General features: G+C 41.0%; 1 protein-coding gene across 2 annotated transcripts in view; it reads right to left on the bottom strand.

The window, feature by feature from the left end:
* LOC136632692 (galactoside alpha-(1,2)-fucosyltransferase 2-like) overlaps positions 1-14,290 on the bottom strand; it is a 90,550-nt gene that overhangs the window by 68,302 nt on the left and 7,958 nt on the right. Inside the window, exon 1 of one of the 2 annotated variants that reach the window (XM_066607743.1) lies at positions 5,860-5,947. The exons of the other annotated variant lie outside the window; for it this stretch is intronic. The gene's annotated coding sequence lies outside the window, so the exon portion shown is untranslated. Of the gene's footprint in view, positions 1-5,859; positions 5,948-14,290 lie in introns of those variants that run through there. 2 annotated transcript variants of the gene reach the window in all.

Raw genomic sequence — 14,290 nt, 5'->3', positions numbered from 1 at the left:
GCAACTACTACTGAAATGGAACTAATACTGTGCTCCTCCTATACTGCTGCTTTGGAATTGTTACTGGGGCCTGTCTTGACTGCTACTATTACTGAAATGGGCGGTTGGGCATCATGTTACCCAGGAGAAGTAGCAGCGGAGTGTCATGCAGGCAGTGATTGTGCTTTGTTGGAGGTAGTGTGGTGCTTAGCTAAGGTATGCCTTGCTAATGATGGTTTTTCAGAAGTAAAAATTGTTTGGGGGGGGGCACTCTTGCCGCTATTGTGGCTTAATAGTGGGACCTGGAAACTTGAGATGCAGCCCAACATGTAGCCCCTCGCCTGCCCTATCCGTTGCTGTGTCGTTCCCATCACTTTCTTGAATTTCCCAGATTTTCACAAATGAAAACCTTAGCGGAGCATAGGTCCCATACAAAAATGCTCGGTTCGCCCATTGACTTCAATGGGGTTCGTTACTCGAAACGAACCCTCGAGCATCGCGGGAAGTTCGACTCGAGTAACGAGCACCCGAGCATTTTGGTGCTCGCTCATCTCTAATTATTACCCATAAAATCTTGCAGATTATTGCTGCCAATATTTTGCTTGTGTATTAGTGGTGATTCTGTAAAATGTCACCATTCAGCATGTATTTAGGATACTGTACCAAGCTGTGTTATACAATATAGTATTTACAGTAGCCATTGTACACAATAGATTTCAATCGCTGAATACTCTGCTTTGAACTCTGTCATAAAGATCCAAGATGTGTGTGTCTATACCTGATAAGACAACTTGCTTAAGTAATTCAGAAAAACATACACACATTATAGTGAGTTTTACCAACAATTTCCTTTTCTGACATTTAACAATGTGTATAGTTTGCCAAAATAATAACCAATACCTCTCGTTTGCGCTTACATACGGTAAAGGGACTTGTTATTTGTATGGGACCAACTTATTCTGCAGCGCTTACACTTGTGCCAGGCTGGGGCGGAAGGTTCTTGAAAGGCAGAGTGAATTTGAGGAGCTGCAGAGGGAGGAGGCAAATTACAGGGTATGCCTATGAAGCTGACCATAGGTTCTATCCAATGAAGGCTGAGACTAGAGTTGAGCGAACATACTCTGCTGAGCTTGATGCTCGTTCGAGTATTAGCGTACTCGATGGTGCTCGTTACTCGAACGAGCATCAAATTATGTTCGACCCCGCCCCAGTTTTAGGCTCCTCCGCACTGTGACGTGCCTGTTTTGGCCCCTCCCCGCTGCGACGCAGCGCGCGTGATTTGAAAGCTTTTTGCTCTGGCAGGAAGGGGAAGGAGAAGGGGGAGAGAGGGAGAGATGGGGAGAGAGGGAGAGATGGGGAGAGAGGGAGAGACGAACCAAGAAAAAAAAAAAAACACCTCGGGACCCGGCGTCCCACGTACAAACATGCTCGAGTCTCCCATTGTAGTCATGGGGGTTCGTTACTCGAGTAGAGCTCTCGAATTTTACGAAAAGCTCAACTCAAATAACGCGGACCCGAGCATTTGGGTGCTCGCTCATCTCTAGCTGAGACCACTGGCGTCACTATGGGGATACGGTTGAACCCGGGCATAGGAGTCCTAGGGGGGCTCATAAGGTCTCTCTTTTCCATATAGGGAGCCCAGTACTATGAATAAAGCATTATAGTTGGGGGCCCTGTTATAGGTTTTGCATTGGGGCCCAGGAGCTTCAAGTTACACCTGCGTTAAGGGGTTAAAAGAAGTTGAGGAGGGCCCCCCCAAGATAAACTTTTGCACTCGGCCCATGAGCCTTTAGCTACGCCCCTGGGTGAAACCCATGGTCAGTTTGATAGGACATGTACCTTTGGTAGTGGCTTTAGGGAGGTGGTGGAAGCGGAAAGAAGTAGTCCACAGGAGGCTGACACCACCTTCTCCACTAGACCCTCCATTTATCTAGGGCTACAAAACAGTTTTCTGTTTCAATGGGTGGTAGACATGCCTTAAATAATATCAGTATGGAAGACTGCATCTTGAGGCCTAAGTGGTCTGGCAAGTTTTGGACATTATGAGCCAAACCTTGGCAGTAATGGTCTGCCCAGTCCTCCCTTCTTTTTGCTTGCAAGTAAGCCAGGACACTTTGTTCTACTCGCAAGCCAGATATGGATGTTGCAGCTGATCTTCGCCCCCACCCCCCCGAGTGCTCCTTGACAGCTTCCAGCGCCTGAAAGAGGAGATAACATGGCAGCTGTCGCTGTCACATCCCCATCCTCCATTTCATTCTCTGGAAAGTTGTCAGAAGTCCTAATAGAAGAAGATACAGACTGTAATCAAACAGGTTTTTGAGTGCTGGTTGTATTAGCAAAGTTCAAAACAGGTAACAGATAGAATTCTAAAGTGATTAAACACAGGTAAATATCGTCTCCTCGTCATGTAGCAAACCTAGTGGGCAGAAAGTACCACCAGTATATGCAAGTGTTAAGTTAGAGATTTAATTTAAATCATGTTTGTGGTAATTTATAGGACACATGAAGGTACACCATGGGCCAAGCCTACTGTCACTTGCTCCACACAGTGTTCATACATTTTCCACAGCTAACAGCAAACCATACCAATGGGACATTTTACTATGGGCAAAATATAACTATTGGGCAACTTTAAACTTTTGTTCTTGTGAATTATGGCACATAGTGATTAACCAATTAAGGAGATTTTAAAAATGGCAATATAAATGCAGAAAATCAATACAAAGATGTAAAAGACTTACAGGGGCATGTCTACCACCCTTCTGAGAAACAGAAGAATGTTATAGTACTTGCAGGGACGTTTTGTACGGGCAGCAGCACCACTCCTTGGCTGGGAGATTTAATCCATTCGGAACTTATCCTTCACTGTATGGTATACAATTAAATAAAAGAAAAATATTCTCTGCCCCCAATCCCCTCCCCCCTCCCCCCCCCCCCCAAAAAAAATACAGCACCCAAAATGAACAGTGTGAACACGGCTATTAAAAAGTGTTTTTCAATTCACAGTTAACATGAGGCCGGCCCCAAATAATCTGCATAGATATGCATTGTACATTAGGGTATATCACATGTCAGTAAAAGTCGTATTTTTTTAATATATTGGCTTGCACATTTGGAACCTAATGTATTTGGATATGGAGAATTCATTTCTGGTATTATTTTCATAATCGCTGTCAGTGCTCATTTGGCTAGCAATATTCTCGCTGATATCAACAAGAGGTTCCAGAAACAGAATTGGCTCAAATTCAGTCTTTCTACCCAGAGTCACAACTTTGGAAAAGAGTCCACCAACCGTACCACACCAGCCTTTGTCTGAAGAGGTTGGTCCACCAAGCTTTGCCACAATATGATGGAGTGGCTGCTCATTGATGTGAAGCCAGCAGAAAGGCCTAAAAAGTTTTTGTTTTAGGAGTTCTTCAACACAGTGAAGCATGCCACCTTTCCAGCCGGACATCTCATTAGTGGTATTACTGCCAATTAGTTTGAGGCTAAGAAGATCTATACCTCATTCCTTTAACCAGTCAAATAATCCAATTGCACACTGTTGGTCCGGTTTTGCTGTTCTTGTTTTGGGTGCTTGTGTATAGTGAGCAAGATAGCGACCTTTAGGCTCTTCTGTAACGGTCATATGATTTTCCTTGATGGTGCATTTCCTGAAGGTGCCTGTGATCTCATCATACATAAGAATTAGAGTGTTGTCCTTCCTGCCATCAACAAAAATGGAATTGGAACATTGGAATTCTCCTCTGCCCCCGAGTACTTCATAGCACGCTCTTTGGCATGAAACACCTTCTTGCTATCACATATGAGGTGTTTCTTATCTTCACCTAGATGGCTTGCACACAGGCACAGAAAAAAAATCACCAATATTAACTAGTTTTATGACAAAAATAGTCAACTTTTAGGAAAAGCAGAAGTAAATTGCGTTTTTTCCGGTAGCAAAAATTGCTACCCCCCAATTTTTATTTTTTTTTACACCCAATCAACTCAGAATTTGTGAAAACATAAGAAAAATGACACTGAATTGAAAATAAAGCATAGAGGAGCATGACATACCCTATTGTACATGTGATCATTTACAGTAAAAATGGACACCTTCTAAAAGTACAGTGAAGCAAATAAAGCTGACTCTGAACAGAAAGGGTACAAGGAGTGCCAGACCGGTCATATAACACAATGTTTGTATTACACGTCCTTGCTAGGAGTCATAACTTGATAAAGAGGTTTCAGAGAAATTAAGCGGAAAAACAAAGTAATGAAAAAACACTTACTGAATTCTTTTCTCTGTTGCAATGTGGCATTGTCCCACCGGTCTTCAAACACAGCCTGGGCCACCTCCTCCCAGCAGGTGTCTTCCAGATGGCGATCTCTGTAAGTCCTCGCAGGTTGTATCCCACAAGCAAGGCTCCTGCTCCACCATATCCACCCCTCTAGGCATGGTGGACCCCACTGAGCATCTACTAAGCTCTCAAAACATCTGCCGTACTACTTCCCATTTGCTTTATTGCGTCCAGTTTATTGAATACGCGGCGTATGTCATTTTGTATTGCGCACTCCTTTCCGCAACCCCATTGACTTCCATGGAGACATTTTAAGCGCAAATATGCAGGAAAATAGAGCATTGTGTATTTTTTTTGCACAATTGAAAGCGTGTGCAAATTACACACGTGACCAAACCCAATTAAATCAATGGGATCTATTCACTGTGTATTGGGTGCGCAATGTGCGGCATATTAAACGAATTAAGCTTAATTGCCCATTTGAATCAATGGGAGCATGCTTACTTGTTTTTTTTTGTGTGCGCAAATACACGGGGCATGTGCGCACACACATACGCGGGCAAAATACACACATACTGAAATATTCAGCGCAAATGCAAGCGTAAATACACTTACACCTGTGTGAAGCCAGCCTTAGGCTCCTTCAACTGGAGGAATTCCATTGCATATTCAAACCCGGATTCTACGCAAAAATCTGCAGTGGGACCACCCCCGGCTTCCCCCACAAGTTGTTATACAGGTACGGAACTACAAGCACTTACCCCCGGGGCCAACAGGTCCATTCGGGGGGTGGATATACTGCGGCTGCAGTACCCTGAATTGGTGTAATACGCGTTTGTTGTGAATTATCTCGTCAGGGCAGTAGATACCTGTGTATAGGTTGATGTTTATATGACAAGTAACTTTCCTTGTATGTATCGAAAAATCTTGAATAAAATTTGATTTAAAAAAAAATAAAATAAAAAATCTGCAGTGGGATGTGCACTGTTTTAACATGCAGTTGAATGCGCCGTAGTTTACATTGTTTAGATTTTTTTGCATACAGATTTTGAAATTTGTGTCATGGAAAAAAAATTGACATGTCAATTCGTGACAGAGGGTGCTGCATGCGGATTTGCTACATTGAAAATAAAAAAATCTTGTTATTTGTATAGCACTTTCAAGTAATTTTTAATTACTACCCCACACCAAGCTGTTGACTCATTTTAACAACCTGGGAAGGATGAAAGGCTGAGTCGACCTTGAACCGACTACCGGAATCATTTACAGTAAAAATGGAAACTACTAAAAGTTCAGTGAAAAAAAATAAAGCCGACTCCAACAGAAAGGGTACAAGGAGTGCCAGACTAGTCATATAAAACAATGTTTGTATCACACGTCCTTGCTAGGAGTCATAACTTGCTACACATGCTTCAGAGACATTAAGTAGAAAATGAAAGTAATGAAAATATACGTTCAGAATTCTTTTCTCTGCTGCAATGTGGTGTTATTCCACTTGTCTTCAAACACAGCCTGGGCCACCTCCTCCAGCAGCACTTTTAAGTAATTTTTATTTACTACCCCCCCCCCCCCCCCCAAGCTGGGGACTCATTTTACCGACCTCAGAAGGATGGAAGGCAGGGTTGATCTTCAGCCGACTACCTGAGCCTTGCGGGGATGGAACTTGCAACCTTCAGGTTGTGAGCGAGGTCTGCAGAATGTGTCATCAGAAAATGACCAGTTGTATAACTTAAGTTTTTAAGTTAAAAATAGTTTGTAGGGTTTTTTTTTTAACACACATTTGTCACAATCTATATTTAGAACAAAATTCTAAAATCCTGCATTTTTCACACTGACCAAAGAGCCAAATACTAGTCTGACTCTTCCTGTTCAGTAGAGAAACTTTACAGCAGTCACCTCATTATCATCACAGGTAGGAATACACCTCTATATATCTACACAGGATCCACCATTCATAATAGGGTAGATATAAGCTGTAACTATCTACTCCTCCCCCTGCAAATTGACCCCTGCCCAGGTCACAGAGCATGCCTAGAACAGTCTCCCATTCAAGTCAACGGGTTCCCTCATGTCCATTGTATGGGTGGCCCATGAGGCTCCAGTAAAGAGTATCTGTAAATGCCCGATAGTCATATACAGAATAAAAAAATATCCACCATCAGAAAATGGAGTGTGTATCACTATCTGGTCTTCATTAGTTAAAAAAATATAGGCGATACATTCCCTTTATTACTTCCTACACACTGCATACTGTACCTGTAGTAATGCTGCATACGTTTCCTATACATGGTAGAAGCGTTGACTTTTACACTTAGCTTTATTTTGCACTTGGCATCTACTAAACATACAGAACAAGTTGAGTAAAGTTCTGTATTGCGAATTTTGTAATGCCAAAAGGAAGATCTCATTTGTATTTTTGGTCTTGTCCGTTTCCGTGTTGCAGTTCAGTGATCGGCAGTGGTACATCAAAACCTGGAATGTCACTCATCAGGGTCTACTAGAAAAACTGGTCTTTGGATTGAAGTGCTTTGTGTAAATGTCAAACAGAAATGCCCATTACAACACTGATGCAATTTCTGATACTGATGCCAAGTTGTGTCGACAAATAAGCAGCACATTACGAGTGCAGATAATGAACAAATTCAGGGTACATTCTTCATATATGGACATGGGTATTAGTCTTTCCCCTATGACTCCGCCCATGAGGTGTTTTAACTTAACCCCTAAACATGTCTCACCACAATTTTTGCTACTGATATGAGACAGATGAATATAAATACAGTGTTGAAAAACATTTTTTGTCAAGACACGCTTCAAGGGCGTGTTTGTAATTGGGGGTCAGAAGACCCCAAGGTGGTGGCTGGGCTCACCCTCAGTTCAAAGAACAGGGGACCTACCTCATGGGTTTTTGGTGCCTGGCTGCTAGATACCCTAATCGGAAGTGGATATCCACAGCTGCTTCACGTCTTCCTCCCAGGGCGATGCTTCTGGGATCAGTACCCTTTGTAGGGTGGTTGTGCCGTAGGCCCTAGGGTATGCCAAGTTGCCTGGCTGCTTCAATAATGAAAAAGGCTGTTGACATAGCTTGGCTCATTAACATTGCCAGTTTGACAAATCATCTGCTTTGCCAGGGGTACAATTTCATAAATATTATGATTGAACACAAACAGGATTTCGAGTAGTGAACCAAACAGTCTCTGTTCCTAACTAAGAACATTTATCCCACCCGAGTTTGTGTCCGCTAGCGTAGAAAATCTCTGACTGAGTCTGTGGGGGAAGAAGTGGTACCTGCTCTTCGAGGGTTAGCATTTGCTAGGTCAAGTCGGGAGCTCTGTGGTCGCAGCAGTCTGCATGGCATGGAAGGTGGTATGGTAGGAAGTCAAACCGGAGCACAGTCACTTTTGAATTTTCCAGCAGTCCCTCACATGAGGGCTTGATGCTGTCTGGCTGCCAGACCATTTCTTAGTACTGCTCAAATCGCGGTTCGCTTCAACCCTCCCCTCCCCCCCCAAGCCTTTCCTGGTTGTATACCTTTAATTTTTAAAATTCTTCCTCTCCTGCTGTAAGTAGATCAGAAAGAACACTCCACACCACAGATGAAGAACCCATCAGTCAGTATGACTGATGATTTTTGAAAAAAATTCAGTCCTCTAACTTGTAGAGTACAGCTATACACAAGTGTAGAATGAAAACAATACATTTCTAATCAATTTCGGTTATGAAAATTGTTTCATGTAAAAACGCTTTGATTTAGAAAAAACATTCACAAAGGTGCAGTTTAGATTCTCCCTAGCCAGCAATTTACCTAAAGGAAGTAAACTGCTGTCTGTGGTGAATCTAAATAGTAGACTTAATGACCTTCACATATAATCCAGTTAAAGGATCTTTGTCTGTTAGTAAAATGACACTCTGTTGGATTAACTTTGTAAAACAAGAACATTAAGTAAATAGTATACTACAGTATAAAGGAGTCTTGAGTGGTTAGGCCTAGGACACTTTGCGGGAACGTAATCTCCTAACCCTTTCCAATCCATTTATTTTTTCTCATCCATTCTCCCCAGCTCCAAATAAATTGGAGCTGGGGAGAATGGATGAGAAAAAAATACAATTTTCCCTTCACCCTCCTGATCTGACAGAGTTTAGGAGGGTGCAGGTGCTCACTGCATCAGGGGGGGGGGGGGGATATGATCACGGGGTCCTGATACGTTTATATGGTACCCGAAAACTTGAATATAGCCTCCAAGTCTGCCAGCTACAATGGCTTATGTGGCTGAGCCTTATTGGCTTTCTAATATAGTATAGTAGTGTATTAGATGAATAATAAAATATGGTGATATTAGAGTGCCCCAGTGGGACAAAAATAAAAAAGTAAAAAAAAAAAAAAAAAAATTGTAAAAAATAAAAATGCCAGTACCACACCTTTCTTCCTTTGCTATGAAAAAAACAAACAAACAAACAAAAAAAAAAGACATGAGGTATCGCTGCACAGTGCATGTCATTAGGAAACAATGCAACAGACATGCCGAAAATATTGGGCAAAACTATCTCACTTGACAAAAAACAAAATGGAAGGTGATCAAAACATTGCATAGATCAACAAATAGTCAATAAAAAAGTACCAATCATCCCACAAAAACAGTCCTCACACAGCACCACTGACAAAAAAAGAAAAATGTTAGGGATCTTTGAATGGAAATAAAAACCAAAAGATACATAAAAAGTGAAAAAGCTGCTGCACAGTGAAAAATAAAAAACATGCCAGAATTGCAGATTTTTATTAATCTTGTCTCTATAAAAAAATGGAATAAAAAGCAATCAAAATGTTAAATGTTCTCAAAACTTGAATAAACGAAGACTTGAGTTCATCCAACAAGCCTGCTTACAGCTCAGTCAATGTAAAAATAAAATTTCTATGGTCCTTGGAACGTGGCAGCACAAAAGCAAATCTGTAAAAAAAAAAGTGTGCTGTGTCCAAAAATGGCAAAACATAAAAAAAAAAAACTGGTGGGGAACATGTTTTTTTGTTTTAATTATTTTGGACACTCCTTTAATAAATTCTCCCCATAAAGATAATTAATAGTAAAAGAAACACAACAGAGGACCCTACGTTGGTTCAGAAGAGGTTTACATGTAAAGATATCGAAGATATCAATGAGAAGATAATGGCTTCTCAAGCTAAAAAATGGATAATCATCACTGTGTTGGCCCAACTTCACACAACAGTATAAAAACTTGTGCATGTTGTGTCTATAAAAAAAATGGACCGCGTGCAGTTCCATATGCAGTCTGTGTGTCTGTTTTTACTTGTATACGTCATACATTTTTTATGTCCGTAAAGAAAAACCTGAAACAGGACCCAACTAATTTTTTCTGCACTTTTTAGCAACGGATCTGTGAAATACAAAAATATAAATAATACATCGGTGTATTTTTACATCCCCATTGAATTGACTGGTAAGTCTCGATCGTAAATCGTATCAGAATAGTATGCCGTGTTTTTTTTCACACAATGTGTGTGAAAAAACAAAGTACGAATAGGCATATTAAAAGGGCCACTCTGGAAAAAACACATTTTTCCATCCCTGCCCCCCTCACCTGATTGCCTGTCACACTGAAGGTCTCTTCTGTGTATTGTAGCCACTTCTATGCAGTACATCCCCCTGTCTGATGCTTATCAGGCACCATCTTAAGGCCCCCTGCACACGGGCGGACATTCTGTGGAAACTTCCGCCCTTGGACGTCTGCAAAGGATTGCAATTGAAAACGCAATCCTATGCAGACAGCCGCGATTAGTCTGCATGAAAATACACGCGGAAAACAAATCGCGGTGTGCTCTATGTCTGTGCAGGATTTCTTCACTTTTTTTTCCAAAAAACCCAACGGCTCTCTCGTTCCATCTATATCCCTATGAGACAATTGTGAAGTTCCAACTGGTTGGCATCAAAGTTGAGGCCCTAACATAGCCCCTCGGTCTGCCATGTGTACAGGCCTATTGCCCTGTATCTGTTCTAGATTTCATACTTAGAGCTGTAATTCGCACATTTACTGCATGTATGATGATGGTGCCAGAACATTTCCTGTTGGATATCAGTCCGGAAATTAGAACTAGAGGTAACATAGTATGTAAGGCCGAATGAAGACAATGTCCATCTAGTTCAGCCTGTTTATCCTCCTGTGTTGTTGATCCAGAGGAAGGCAAAAAAAAACCCCAAGAGGCAGGAGCCAATGGTAGATGGTAAAATAAAAAACAAAGTAAAATGACGGGAAGGACTGCTCTATCGCGTTACACTGTTGATGAAAGGTGATAGCTGAAGCAATACCCATGGGAAAGTGTCAGGTGTGATGGTAATTCGTGTAATTACGTGTAAGTGAAATCTGGATATGTGCAGTGACTGGAAAAATAAATTTGTCTCCGGCTGTTATTCACTGGTGTTTAAAATAGGATCATTTTCTAAGATAATGACAAAGGCCTGTATAATAAATATCTGTGTATTCAGATGTGTAATCACAGGTGAGAATCATGACAAGTGAGCACAAGACAGGAAGGACAGGCTGCACACTGCACAGATGTGCCAATACTGTAGCTTGGGAATAGATATAAACTAGTTTGAGCAATTTATGTGCCTGATAGATTTCTAATCCTATTGTATTATCTTAACGACCAATGACTGATATATCTGTTATGGGTCACCAGGGGTATTGAGCAGGTTGAGGAGCTTGATCCATACCTAGTGACTATCTGCCGTTTTTTTTAATGGTTGCCAGCATCTGACACCGTTGGAACCAGCTCCAGTGAAGGCCGTTTAAATGCTATGGTCAATGTTGACCGTGGCATCTAAGCAGGTGGCTGGAGGGGTCCCTCCAGCATCCCATCTGCCACCCCATCATGATACGCTAATAGCTTGCCATGATAAAGTTGTTGGTCACACCTAGTTACCCCACTCATGTTTCTTACCTTTCTTCAAAACTGGTGGGAAAAATTGCGAATTGTATGTTAAGTATGGAGTGTGACATGATTTACAACTTTTCTATGCCATGAAACTGGTGCATGTCGCTTGATAAATAGCATTTACGTTTTCTGACATTTGAGCTGTATTAGCCCTTCTGTGGGATTGCAGCAGACTAGCATTCACTTCCCACATCAGAATTTTGCACACTTGCCCATTTTTTCCTGCTTCCAGCACATCAACTTCAGGAACTGACTGTTCACTTGCTGCCTAATATATCCCACCCCACCATAGGTGCCATGATCATGAGATAAATCAATGTTCCTTATTTTAGCCGTTAGTGGTTTTATATGGCGTATATTTTATAATGACATTAAGGCCTCTTTCACATGGGCAACAGCCATATTGCCGCTACAAAACCGCAGCATTGTTCCCGCGATTCTATAGCATCAGTGATGCTTTTTCTTGAAAATCATCTCACATCGCTGCTTCCTGCAATAATTAAAAAAAAATAAATATAAAAAAAATTAAAAAAAATTAAAAAAAAATCGCACAGTAAAAATCGCGTGGTTATTTATCGCGTCAATAGGCATTTCTCATGTTAAAAATGCATCACAATGCAGGAAAATCGTAAGTTTGTGCAATGCAATTAATAAAGAGGCTCCATAGGGAAACATGGAAGAAAATAAATAGCACATTGCAGAAAGAGAGCATGCTTCCCTTTTTTTTCTCTCGCAATATCACAAGAGTAAAAACATCAATAAGGTGAAAGATATCTCCAGTCTAACACTAAGGCTGAGGGTTATGCTACCTGACCTTCCTCTTTACTCTATTTATGCTGGTGTCATTGTACATCATACTGAGGCGGCGTTAATAAGCCATTGGGGGCAGACATCCTAATCTGATAGATCAGCAGCTATTAAGTTTAGCATTTAAGCAGTGCATGTGTTTGATAAGGGTCTATCATAATTATACTCAATTAAGGATTCTGTCTGGGATTATTTTATCCCCCCCATTTTCTTGGTCAGTCAACTAAGCTCACCTCTATTATTTGGTGTGTTTATTACTGCTATGGGTATGGTGCATACCATTCCTTTATTGGCTTAGCACCATGCAGATATTGCCCAAACTACAGTAGTATCATCTCTATACAAATTTGGTTCACAATAGGTTCCTGATGAGCTGTTAAAACGGCTGAAACGCGTCGAACCACAAACCATTTAACTTATGTCTACACATTCGGGTTAAATTTAGGGGGACAAGAACCACGGACAACATACTACTCAAGTGGTTCCTGCCTCAGTACTTTACTTTCTGGGCTCTTACCCGTTGAGTAACTGCAATTAAATCCACTCTTTGTTCAGTGTTTGGTCTTAACGCTATTGACCAACACACAATAAGTTGCCTATTAGTGTCTCAATTCCACTCTAATCTCAGACACTGACACATGTTATCATCCTAGTATCTTAGTGTCTGTGAAGTGTGAAAGGATTATAGCAGCTACTCCATCTTTATGTTTGTTTGTCTTGTTAGCCTTCTCTATCATTTTTTATATCAACCATTAAAAGTTATATTTTAGAATCTTACCTGTGAAGGTAATGTGAAAGAAACCACTGAAAAGCATGCGATTTTGTAACCAGTGTGAAACCGGCCAAAAAGTGAGATTTATAAAAAAATATATATTTGTTACATACTAACAAATGCCTCATAAAGTGGAAAGACACGATTCAGTCAAAGCATGGAAGGCTCATGACTTGGTTGCAACAAGCCTTATTAACACTAGCTTTTTAACTTTCCTTTTTCCTATCCATTTAGAGCCATCAGTCACTTCAGTGAGTTTGGTATGGATCCATGAAGTTATAACATCTATGAGCTCATACTACCATATGTCATCTATTTCAAACAGGTCCATAATACAATTTAGCGCATGCACCCTTATAGTGTTTGCTGGCTGTTAGTCATGTGTTGAACCTCTACATTTTTTCAGCTAAAGGTTAAATTAAATTGGACAGTGACAAGAATTTTTTGCCCCAACGCTTTTACTGTAAATGATTATCACCTCCCAATTTGGCCAATATGGTGGTAGTCAAAATAGGCAGAATTGACCAGATGCTTAATCCCAAAGACAGAGTGAAAACAGAGCCCTTTGGCCGGTTTCACTCCGCTAAGAATCTTGTGCGAGTTTGGGCATTGCAAGACTCACATCTCACACGAATATGAACCCCACTCTTTTGAATGGAGTCATATACATGAGCGATGTCCAATCTTTTCCTTAGAATGCTTCACCCATTGTTTTCAATGGGACAGTAAAAGATGTGCACACGAGTGGAATGCAAGGTTTCCCACTGAAAACAATACAAAACACTTGCCGATCATCTAACATGCTTGAAAGCCGCGCAAGAAGATCACTACTTCACAGAAGTGATGGGAGGCGTTTTTACCAGAGTAATGCCTTGCATTGGCGTGAAAATGCATGCTGGCGAACACAATATTGGGCCGAGTTTGTCAACCCGATATTGCGCTCACCCGTGTGTAGAAAGCCTTTAGTTGATCACTATACAGAGTGAAGGAGGTCATGTATGTCCAAAAAAGAGTAACGTTGATTATGATTACCAACGCTGCGGCGGCTCAGTTGTGCGACCATCGGCCACATGTTACTGCCGCAGCATACAATTCTGGCCTAATTGTAACTAAATTGAGTGTTGGCATTGGATCATTCTAGCTTCACAGATGTGTAGCTAATGATCTGTAAGAAATGTTGTCAGTTGTTGCCATCTATAGTTGTCTTCTGGAATTACAATGATTTGTCTTTTTGTTGAACTATTTTACGCCTACCCAGACATTTCACCAGCCATGATATCTTCATTGATCAGGCTACCTAGATGTCACATTTAAAACACTGCAATTACACTTTCTCTGATATACAAAGGAATTGTGATGATGGATGTAACTAGTGCAGATTTCTGATTACTTTATAGACATAAAATAGCCAAATGCCATATAAATGGAAATGTCAGATAACCCTCTCCTGGATGTAGATAGCAAGGTTAAAGCTACAGCAATAAAAAAAAGGCGTTACAGTTT

Source organism: Eleutherodactylus coqui, chromosome 6, assembly GCF_035609145.1.
Source record: "Eleutherodactylus coqui strain aEleCoq1 chromosome 6, aEleCoq1.hap1, whole genome shotgun sequence".
Taxonomy (NCBI): Eukaryota; Metazoa; Chordata; class Amphibia; order Anura; family Eleutherodactylidae; genus Eleutherodactylus; species Eleutherodactylus coqui.
The sequence above is the reverse complement of the archived record's forward strand: the minus strand, read 5'-3'. Positions and strand labels throughout refer to the sequence as shown.